The sequence below is a fragment of the Aulonocara stuartgranti genome (genome assembly GCF_965226115.1).
Source record: "Aulonocara stuartgranti genome assembly, chromosome: 5".
NCBI lineage: Eukaryota > Metazoa > Chordata > Actinopteri > Cichliformes > Cichlidae > Aulonocara > Aulonocara stuartgranti.
In genome coordinates, this window is record NC_138943.1 from 31,786,788 (window position 1) to 31,797,483 (window position 10,696).

A 10,696-nucleotide genomic window follows, 5' to 3' on the forward strand; every position below is an offset into this window, starting at 1 on the left:
GCCCAGTACACTGACCCAAAACCATACCTTGCTTTACTGTTCTATTTTCACATAATAGGAATCATAATTTATGAAATAAACACCATATTGTATTCAGTTCACTTGAAGCTAGTAAATGAGACCATAATCTTATCAACAAAACATTTATTGAGATTTTTGATGTTAGGTTTTTGCTAAGATCATAAAGCAAGTGAGCCAGGTTAGAGTTTGATTCAACTGGACTTTTATTGCCACCACAGAAGACACCTTGTGTTCGCCAGGAGAGAAAGAATGCAGTTTTAAGGCAATTCCACATTGGCTTCACTTTTTAGACCTGAAAATTATCTTTTATATAGTCTGTGGCTTACTAGCGCTATTTAGCATACACGCATGGGAGTGCTTTTGACCTTCTCGTATAAGTGTCTGCCAAGAAGCGAAAGCACTTTCCTCAAACTGTCAGAGTGTTTCTATTCAAAACAAAAATTACAACGAAGAAAAAAAACTAGATTATTACAAAGCTCATATCTTTTTAATTAAGTTAACTTTCTTTTACAAAAGCATGGGCGCCTACTAGTAGCTGCTGTTTCATTTTGATCACGAAGGGTTGCATCAAGTTTGATTAGCTCTTTGTGTTCTCTCGTGATTGTGTGTGTTGCACTTGACTCGCTGAACGCACTGGATCATTGTCTAGCAACGTTTGTTGGCTCATGTGTTATTCATTGAAAAGCTGTTTTGCTGTTTGCTCTCTGCATGCTACCTGCCGACTTCACATGGGGTCACTTTAACTGGCTGCTGTGTGTGTACTCAGAAGGATTGCCAATAAATAAAAGTGAGGCATTATTATATCGTATTTCATTTGAATGCTTGCGGGGAGACTTGCTCAATCACTATTTATTAAGAACCTTTTACCAAAATCATGTTTCACATACTTCTGTTCTGTTTGGTTGTAGCAGCTTGGCTTAAAAAACATGGGATTTTTCATATTCAGATCAAGTATTTCATAATTAAATCAAAACATACCTGAGGTGTTTTTCTTTCATTATGACTGTGATAACACAGATGTGCTCCCACTGCTTTAACAAAAACAAGTCTGCTTTTTTGCTCTAACATTTGACAGTTTATTTCATCATTTGTATTTGTTTCCTACGCATGCATTTACCCAACATCGTTATAGTCTTTTTTGTTTTTTTAAAGATGCTTCCTAAGACGACTCGAGGTGTCTAAAAACAATTCAAAACGTCCACATCCTGTCTCCACATCGTAAATATATCAGGCTTTTATTCAACATTAATACTGGGGAAACATTGCACTCTGAGTTCTCTAATTACAATGCAGCTAATGTATTATTTTCTCCCCATGTGGGATTACTTTCATCTTTCCCATTAAGATGCACATTTTGTTTGGATACTCAAATTACAAACCCCATATTAAATCTGACTGTGCAAAAGGCATTGATCATAGCCCCGATAGCTGCACTCCAACTTTGATTTAATTTGCACTTCCATTAATATCTATGAGACGTCCGATTGTCGTCTTGGGCATATTGATGGTATTGTAAGCCCTGCCTTCATATAATGTTCCCCAGCGGCAATGAGGAAATGTTACAGAGAATTAGGCCGAGAAGCAGGCTCAGTGGAACTGGCACTGCAGTCGGAAATTCATTATCCTAATAAATAGAGGGGGAAAAAAGCAAGAATCTTAAAAGAAATTTCTCTAGCCCCTTCTCTCTGCTGCCACAAAAACACACACACAAAAAAACCTCGGCTTTGGCTTGAGAGCAGATGGCTGTAACTTAGGTGCTTCCTATTATTGCTGCTTGTGCACCCCAGAGTCTTCCTGGGACAGTGAAGAGTCTTTAAGATGATTCAACAGTGAAGCAGCCGCTCACTGCCTGTCCATCGCAAGGCTTTATGTCTACATATTGAGGTGTTTGCATGTACTGTATCTGGCTGTATTACGGTAATATGAATGCAGTCTAAATCTCATTAAAATCTTCCCAACTCGAATGAATCATTTAAAGAGAATATAATACAACTTCAGTAGCAGACTCAGCTAGATAAGTGACAAGCCATGCTGATTTCTTATGTTGATTAATGAAGTGCCAGCTGAGTATATGTACTGTTCCCTTCCTTTGTTGAAGCATTGACACGCTGTTTTCTACAGGGAAAACAGTACTGGAGCCAAGAGACGTGAGTTATGCTGTAATTAATGCAATCATGAAGATGAAAATAGCTGTTGTTGCATCTAGAAAACGACAATGAAGAGCGTGTGAACTGGAGAGGAGGAAGATTCATTGTTAGGCGACCGCGTTCAGAGACTGTGCCAGTCCTCTGAGGCCCCTCTCTGAGGCTCGACAGTGTATCTTTCTGTTAGCGGCGTATAGGAAACAAATGTTTTACTGCATCTTTCCCTGTCTGGAGTGCGGCTTTTATTCAAAACATCTGCGAGCTTTTTTTTTTTTTTTCTTTCAGAGGACAGCACACTTTCCCTTTTTGTTTTGAAAAAGAGGCAGGGCTCCGCTTCTCTTACGATTCTGCCAGAGTGATTCATTTACAGGTCATTAAAAAAAACCCGTCTTTTGAAAGCATTGGGCTGCTCAGGTGGCGAAGCCTGTGCAGGGGAGACATGTCGTAAATAAAGGCAGCTACATTTCAAATGCCATAAATAGGGGACACCTAAGGACCTTGCATGATTGCAGACATCTAATCATTTAATTTATGCGTGTCTAAAGGAGCCCTCATTAACATTCAAGTAGCACTCATCTGTCTAGCGGGATCATTCCGAAGGCTGCATCACTCTCAGATGGAACGTATCTATTTGGGCAACACAGCATGGCTACACACTCAGCAAGCACCTTCTCACGTTCTCCCTCAATGTCACCAGAGACACAGCATGTAGCTCTCATAACTTACATTGTGTGATTTGTGATCCAGTGATTGTGTTGCTGTTAATATGGGACCCTTTGACAAAGTTAAAGCCATATTCTCGAGGTCACAGTACAGTGTGTGCAACGCTTCTGACTGTTTTGCAGCAAATTATTTAACCCTTTCTTGATGAAGCCTGGACAAAAGGTGAGCCTTGGCTTGTATTTGCAGACGATCATCAGCAACCTTTTGATATAGACAACTGAAGCCTGTGATGTTTATTTTTGAAGACTGTCTGAAGTCTTTGTTAGCACTGCGATACAGTAACACACCTCAGTGTCTGCACGGCAGACGCATGCATGACAGAAATTCAATAATAATTGGCGTGGATTGCTCTTGACACGTGCTGGTTGCTGACAGCTGCTTTGTTCTATGGTCAGATTTCATATTTAACACATCAAAGAGTTGGGATACTTCACACTCTGCTAAGGACCGATAGCAGGTCTGACACGTTGCTGCTAAGAAAGGAGAGCCTTGGTCTTTCTCTGGTGGAGAATAAAGTCAAGTTGCATTCAGCGTTCCTTTTTTCACTTTCTTACCTGATAAATTAAGTTATACGCAGCCAATTTTTACGAGGAACGCAGTAAGCATCATCGAGGTGTGAAGAGTCGTGTTTACAGCGATAATGAAAGAATATTGGCATGAAACTTCTGCAACATGAAAGCTATTTACAAGTCTCTTGCATGAGTAATCTGTAAGCCTGTATGATATGAATGACTTTGCACATAGATGAGTTTTAACACTAGGACTACGACAAAGGGAAAGACTGGTGGTTTGCCAAACACTGCTCCAAAAAAGGAAGTAACTTCGTCAACACATAAAGCTAGTATGAACGAGCTATTGGAATGGCTGTTTTCTTTTAATATATATTCAGACTAGCTGCTACCTTTTGCGTTAACGTTTATCATGTTCTTTGTGTAGGCTACTGTGCTAGTATTTTCCTCCCTATACCTAATTACTGGTTGTGCCACCTTTGGAAGCAAGAACTGCAATTAAAGGTTTGCGATAATTGACAAGCAGTCTTTCACATTCCTTCTTTGCAAAATCATTTTAATTGAGCAACGTTGGTTGGTTTTTGAATGTGAATAGCCATAACTCACTCAAGGCATTCAAAGGTGGACTTGCTGGTGTGGCTCATATCGTTGTTCTCCTGCGTAACCCAGGTGTGCTCAAGCTTCAGGGCACAAACCCAAGACCACAAAATCTCTTTTACAATTTTCGAGTAGAGAGCAGAATTCATGGTTCTCTCAGTCAAATTGTCCAGGTCCTGAAGCACCAAAGCAACCATAGACCGTTTAACTGTTGTTGTTGTTGTTTTTTTAAAATCCTGTGTTCGTTTTAACGGGATTCAAACCTTCCAAAAGGTTCAAATTTTTGTCTGATCAGTCCACAGAATATATTTCCAAAAGTCTTAGGGATTATCAAGATGGTTTTTGGCAGATGTGAGACAAGCCTCTGTGTTGTTTTTGGTCAGCAGTGGTTTTCTCCCTGGACCTCCAATGGATTCCATTTTTGCCAGTATATAGTTTAATAATAATATAGTGTATTGGCTAATAATGTGCTTTGTGAACACAAACAAAATTACAACCACATCAATATATATAGCTACTGTGCATTCCTGTGTCATTGAATTGAGGGTACAAATGGTTTCCTGAATGAGAATATTCATGTAAAAATTCTGTCTGCAAAAATTTTGTATGAAGTGCTGACTTGTTGACATCATATGAGTAGAAATTTGGCAGGTGAAAGTAACAGTTTGGCTGATAGCTGGCCATTTTTAATTAACAGTACAAATATGTGGCATTTTCTTTTAATTGCTTGATAAAATTGAATTTTAATATGGTGTTAGGTCCTAACCTTTGTCTTGTAGAGCTACCACAGTTACCTAGACTAGTTAGAAGTAGTAGCAGTAGCTAACTGTGATACAAAGGTAGAGAGGTAAGTCTGTAATGATTTATTATGTACTGAAAACTGCAGTAGACACATTGTTTAAGTATAAAATACATCTTTGTTATGCTCATGGCTTTTTTACATATTTCTATTCAAAAATTCAAAAGCACATGACCACCAAGTCAGAGGAACAACTTCCCAACTTGGGGCCATCCAAGGCACACAGGAATGCACATGATTATACTGCTCATGCCTCTTTTCCCCACTGCTAGTTTAGACATGACTGAGGTAGCTACAACTCCATGTTTCCTTAATAGAATTGGCCTTAAGGGCCAGCAGGGGGCAACTGGTTTGACTTGTATGGAAGGTTATGACAAAATTAACTTACTTCTCAATTGTTTTATTTCTTCAGTAAATGCTTTCGTAAAGAGTTCATGGTCTTAAACAGTACTGGTCATTTTTAGTTCAGACTATAAAGCAGGGTATGATATAGCATTTAGCTAGCCTGTGAGCTACCATGTGACTCAGATACACCATTATTCCTGATCTACAATTTCAAATTATACATTACAAATATCAGTGGAGATCTGAATGAGACTTAGTGTGGATGACAGCCTTGAAGTTAAGTTGGCAAAAAAACAGATGTAAGGAAACAACACTAACGCAAGCTGCAATTGTTGGCAAGTCCAGTTAACTACTAAAACAATAAGCAAACACTGTATTCTAGGATTAGAAGTGGCATATAATTTATAAAACAAATTGGATTACAGGTTTAATAAAGGAAGGGAAGAAAATTTACGCTAACCTCAGCCCATGCTACCTGACAGAGTGTGACATCAGGGATGGTATTCCTTCTTCTAGCAGTCGTTCTCTAGTAATGTTAGAAATGCAAAAGGTGGTTGTGTTAATGAGTCCTTTTCAAACATTTAGAAGATCAAAAGGAGACCGTTTTTCTTTTTACTTATGGAGATTTTATAGCAGTGTCTTAATTAGCTAGCTTAGGAGCTGATAGCGTCCCTTGTTAGGAAGCTAACTAATCTGTAGCTGTGTCTAAAAATCAGGACGATTTGTGGCATGCCATGAAAACAAGAAGAAGCCCATCTCAGGTAATGTCATTAGGTTTTAGTGTACACTCAGAAGGCCTGGAGGAAAGTGGAAGTATTTTAGGGCAATGTGTTAAGACCCCTCATCTGCCCAGGAGACCTGCAACACCGCCACTTTATAAGGCAAGGCAAAGCAAGGTGGGGGCTTTTTAATGACTTTGAGTTAAACGCCACATTTTAACCGATGCACAAGGAGTGAGAGAGGCATGCTCCTCTCTATAGGCAGTATCCAGCAGCATTTTGATGTCTCTAACAAGAACACAATAAATTGTTCCTCATTATTCAGTAATTAACTCCAATGCGCCGGGTCCCCATCCCCCTGTGCCACGCTCTAAATCACCACCCTCCTCTCCTCTTCTCCTCCTGCTACACAGCTCTTTAATTTCCTCTATGCTGTGGGGGGTGGGGGTAAGAGAAGGTGGAGGAGAAGGTTGGGGGGGTGGGCACACAGCTTGATGCACTCCATCATTCCCTTGCCACCCTCCAGTCACCTCTTCGCCCTATCCTTGCCACAGCCTCCCCCTCCCCATGCCTGCTCCTCATCACTGTGTGCTCTCCCTGCAGGATTCCACCTGCTTAAAAGAGGAGGAGGTCACCTGAGCCGCGACAACAAGCTCCAGTCACGTTTGACACGCGGAGACGTTACCGTCTTGCACTATCGAGGCATCAAAACTCGCCCCCCGGCTCAACTCGTTGTCTTTTTCGGGGGCTTTCCTCTTCCTCCCCTGCTCTTAATTGTTAAAATGAGGTCATTAATTGCAGGCTGAGTCAAATCACCTGTCATTTCAGCTGGGAATCATCCACTGATTGAAAGGTATCATAAAAGCCTGCCCAGGGCCTGGTTTTTGCTGTGCCTGCTGGGAGATTCCTTTGTGTCTTGACGATCTCCGCCCATGGGCCCACAACTCACTTTACTTTCTGTGGCGGAGATTAGGCGGGTAGTCTTGGGTGACACACATCCACACACTTGGCCCAAATATAGATTCAAGGCAGTCAGTAGTGTCAGGCGCAATTCCTGGAGGATGTTGTGGGGAGTGTTCGTTTTCTGCTGTACTATTAACGCCCTGACCTAATTGAGGAGGATGCTCACATACGCCACTTCCCTATATGCAAGCGAGGTCAGGTTCATTCGAGGGGGTAATTGTGAAATTGGCATGTAAACTAGGACAATAGAACAAATGAGGACAGATGACAAATTCTTTGATTGATTTTTATTACGTTTAGACGAGCTCGCGCTATTTTATCAGAGCAGTCCAACAAAGAAAGGAAATGTATGAACTTGATTATGTTTCGAGATTGTCTTCCAGCGTCGTAATTCATAGACGCTCAAAAGTTATTTTCTTGGGCATTATGGTATTTTTCTGCATCATGGGTGGAACTGAAAAAGAGGCTTATAAAAAACACATTTCTGCAGTGATGTCAACTTAAATGAACCCAAACATTCTTCACCTCATGACAGCTACACAGCACACTGTAAGGTACAGAAGGCAGTACTCTCGCCCACTTAAAAATGCTCCATTTGCTTAAGAAAATCATGGAAAATGTTGGCGATATTAACACAGAAAGACCATTAGAAAAACAGATCTAAATTATTCTGAAGGCACAATGCTGCAGAAAGCATCGGGACCCCCGTTTTCCACATGGACTTAATCTTGAAGAACGCCACATAAGATGCTGACAAACCCGCTGTTTGAAATAAAAACCCTCTAAACACATGGCATTAATATTTAATGGTGCTGCTTCCTCAGGAGGCCACTCTGGGCTGCAGCGCTGTGTCTGAAGGGAGATGGTATTAGTGCTGTGTGCTCAGGAGGAAGAGCAGCTTCACACTAATGAAGCGATCAGGGCCCGAACTCTGCGAAGAAACCTCATATCCGATTAGTGAGCAGAGATGCATGTAAACATGGCGAAGCAGCACGCGATTAGATCACTTTGCTAATGCGAGTCTTGTGTCACTAAACACAACAGCAGAGCGGCACGCGGCGTTTGAAGTGTTTTGTTAGCAACAACCCATTTCACATTTAATCATTTCAGCATTTCTGTTTCTTTTTGACCCTCTTCCCAGCTGTTTTGATTTAAGCCAGGAACTAGAGGAGCACTATGCAAGCTAATGGGTTAACAGTATCCTCTGAGTGACCATTAAGGTGCACGCATGTGTTGCGCAGCAGTGAAAACCACCTGACCTTGTCCACATCCGCTCGGCCGGGATGGGACGGCATTTGAACCTGGCCAGTAAAGGACAGGCCATTTGGATGTTATTAAAAAACATTAGAGTTCCTAAAGCCCGCGCAACTCCCAGAGCCATCAGGTAATTTGAAAGAGATCCAGTGAGTTTAAGATGTGCAGATGTTTTCGCTTTAAAACTGGCATCTGTTTATGCAGACGCGCTTTATGTTAGAAAAGCCACAAAGGACCTCCAATAGGTTTTATGGAGCAGTATGAGCTAGAGCACTCAGCTCTGTAATTGTGCTGCACCAGGTAATGAGAAAATTGGTCACAAGCAGTGCTCCCTGTAGATGTAACCCGCAACATGCAATTTTGCACAGCATGTGCAGTATCTACTTTTATTTGTCTGCGCGGTGCCGTCTGAGGCCCTGCGCAGCTTTTAGGAGGTCAAACATAGTCACATGGTTTAGAGCCTAATTCTCATCAGAGGACTTATTCTATCTAAAAATACAACACATTTGAGCTTTAAACAAAACCTTACAAGGAGAGCGCATGAAACGGGTGATGAAAAGTTTTTCTTCTTTTTTTTTAGATTTGTGGCACAGGAATATAAATGCAAGCAGTATCATGTAAATAAAGGAGCAACATTTAATTCCCTTTTCTTTAAAAAAAAAAAAAAAAAAAAAAGCTCCTTTTCGTCATGTCTTAGCATTCAATTCCAAAAAATAAAAAATGAAATAAAAAATTTCTGGAACATTTTCAAAGTGTTTCAGTCTGGTTTTGCAAACATAAAACAGCCTCCCGGAGGTGCAGATGATTTGCGGATGAATGCACACTAATCCTTGTTTGTACTCTGCGACTAAAGAACAACTTTCAGCAAAACAATTAAACTATCATATTAAAAAAAAGAAATCTGGAGGATTTGTGTTATTATCTGTGTAGTTTCTCTGACCTGGTTTTAATATTACCAGTCAATCAAGTCTTGGCTTCTATGAAGAGTAGTGTTCCTATGCTACTTTAATCTTATTGACCAATACTGTACCTAACACATCGTTAGCAATGTCATGGGTACAGCTTTAATTCATGCAGAAGAGTTGCTGATAAATGCACTGCAACATTTTATATTTTGCCTTTAAAAGTAATCTCCTTGTGCTGCTGTCTCTTATTAAGCTGTGAGTCATGAAAACTTGAACTTTTATCTGAAATGAAATCAACCGGTATAATTTCCATGGTAGTAGTAGTGTGGTAAGCATTAGTAACACAGATTGTAGAATGGAGAAATCAGTGCTGGAATACGCTAATGTTCAAGGATCAGGGGATTCAAGTCTTTGTGTCCTTGTCTGCATTGCTTTTAATGTGAGTGAACGTGTAAGTTCTCTTCAGACAGGAGTTTATTGAATTTTGTCGCCATGTTATGTGTCCTCTGTGGGTTTTGTGTGACTTTATCTGTTTAGCTCATGCTTTTGGTATTCAGGCTTTACCAAATGTCACATTGAGGTTATTTTTTTTCTTTTGCAGATGCAGTTACAGAGAAGGCTCTTTTGAAATCCGCTCTGTCAGGTTGCCAGAAAATACTCAAAATAGTGCTCGTAATGCCCAGCATCATGTGAGTTAACAGCGATGTGATGAGTGACGTAAACACTGTTCACACCCGTATCATTCAGTCATCGTTGCTAAACTGCTGTTTGTAATGTTTAAGTAGCACTCATCAGGTGATTCTTGTGTCCAAACTAAGCTAAAGTTAACTATGTAAGTGTTCATCTCAAAGTTAAGGTCATGAGTTGCTGTTTTTAATGCTCGTAACTAGAAAGCTCTTCAAGGTCAGAAAGTACCACATGCATTTGGTTACCTACAGCATCTCAAGCAACTGTCAACACGTTCTCACTCCCAAAGCGTAACATTTTACGCTAGGTGACAAATCGTCGGTATATTACGCTTCCGGGCACCCAACACGTCCCTATATTACAACATCGGAAAAATGAGTGAACATGGGAACCGTTTGGAATGAATCTACACATGTAGATTTGTTTTACTTAAATTGCTTTGGAAAACACTACTAACGTCATTAAAGTGCTGATTAAGGTTACAGGTTCCGGTTAGGGCTGGACTACATGGCTCGAACGTGTATTACCGTGGGAGCGTTATTCTACTGGATTTCATCCATAACCCGGCACGTAGCATAAGAACGCAAAAGGTGACCTTTCGCGTTCCTCAGGAACGCCTCGGGACTTGACAACCCATCAGCATATTACGCCTCAGGAGTGAGAACAGGCTGCAACTGTACAATTAACTTTACAGTTTACAATTCATGGTTATTTTGACCATTTACATCAACCACTTTATTAAATTCAAACATGTTTTCAGTAAAGTAAGATGTATAAAAAAATCACTTTGGGAACAAAAACAATATTCAAGTGAAATTGATACAAAGAAAATTTGCCATGAAGCCGTAACCAAGCAGCTTTAATACTGTATGGTTAGCTGACTAAGACATTACCTGGTACATGACTCTGTCCTTCAGCTATGATGTTTAGACTCATAAACACTGTCTGAAGTTGACTTCTGGGACACGTTCTGTACAGTGATCAGGGTGCAACAACTGCAAACATGACAATGAAAGGTCTTTCAAAGAGT